The 964-nt window shown below is 33.1% G+C and overlaps 1 pseudogene; it reads left to right on the top strand.

Moving 5' to 3' along the window:
• The first annotated feature begins 3 nt into the window (after positions 1 to 3).
• LOC106110061 lies at positions 4 to 747 on the top strand (annotated as a pseudogene).
• The last annotated feature ends 217 nt before the right edge of the window (positions 748 to 964 follow it).

Here is a 964-nt window from a genome sequence, read left to right as displayed (position 1 = left end):
ACAGCGATGTCTTCCAAGCTGATCCATCAGCAGAAGGACCACTTCTCCAAGATCGTGGTGGATGCTGTACTGGCGTTAGACGCGCCGCTGCTGCCTCTAGACATGATTGGTTAGAATAGGCAATATTTATATGACGCCAAATTGTACCTTTTTTAAGTATACTTTATAACTATAAAAACATTACTGCATAGATTTTTTAAAATGTAAAACCAACCTTAAAAAAAATAATGAATAGAATTATTAATTACCATTTATTTGTACCTGGAATAATAAAAATGAATCGATTATTGACTTTTTGACCTTGACTTTGTTGTTTTTTTTACAACGAAGTGAATCTGAGCGTATGTTATGAATGGAATAGACGATTGACGTCAATTGTCTCATGTCAACTCCGGTCGCGTTTTAGTCGCTCGAAAATGGTCGTTATTAAATTTTATTATTTTTAGCTCAATGGTTGAATATTTTGGAGTCAATTTCCCCTAAATTAGTTTAAATAAATATACATTTTAGTTAAGTTCAATTGATTATAATCTTTTTTAACGCTTTTTCTATATTTTAGGCATCAAGAAGGTATCAGGTGGTGCGTTGGAAGACTCCTTCCTGGTATCAGGAGTGGCCTTCAAGAAGACCTTCTCTTACGCTGGCTTTGAGATGCAGCCCAAGAGTTATGATGATTGCAAGATTGCGTTACTCAATATTGAACTGGAGTTGAAAGCGGAGAGAGATAATGCACAGGTAAGAGAAACTGTAAACTTGTTTTGAAATATTTTTTAGAGTCGTTTTTTAAGTATCGGAAATGTAGTTATTTCATAGATACTGGACACATTTAAATGTAAATGTGCAAGTTGATGTTAATAACTTAATTTTTGGTCTTAATACAAACCAATTTACCGATGCCCTCTATACTGTTATTGTTCATGGTTTTTCAAAATCAAATTTTGCTTTCTTAATTTTATCATTATTC

Source organism: Papilio polytes, unplaced genomic scaffold (genome assembly GCF_000836215.1).
Source record: "Papilio polytes unplaced genomic scaffold, Ppol_1.0 DF820893.1, whole genome shotgun sequence".
Taxonomy (NCBI): domain Eukaryota; kingdom Metazoa; phylum Arthropoda; class Insecta; order Lepidoptera; family Papilionidae; genus Papilio; species Papilio polytes.
Note: the sequence above shows the minus strand (reverse complement) of the source record. Positions and strands in the feature narration are given on the sequence as shown.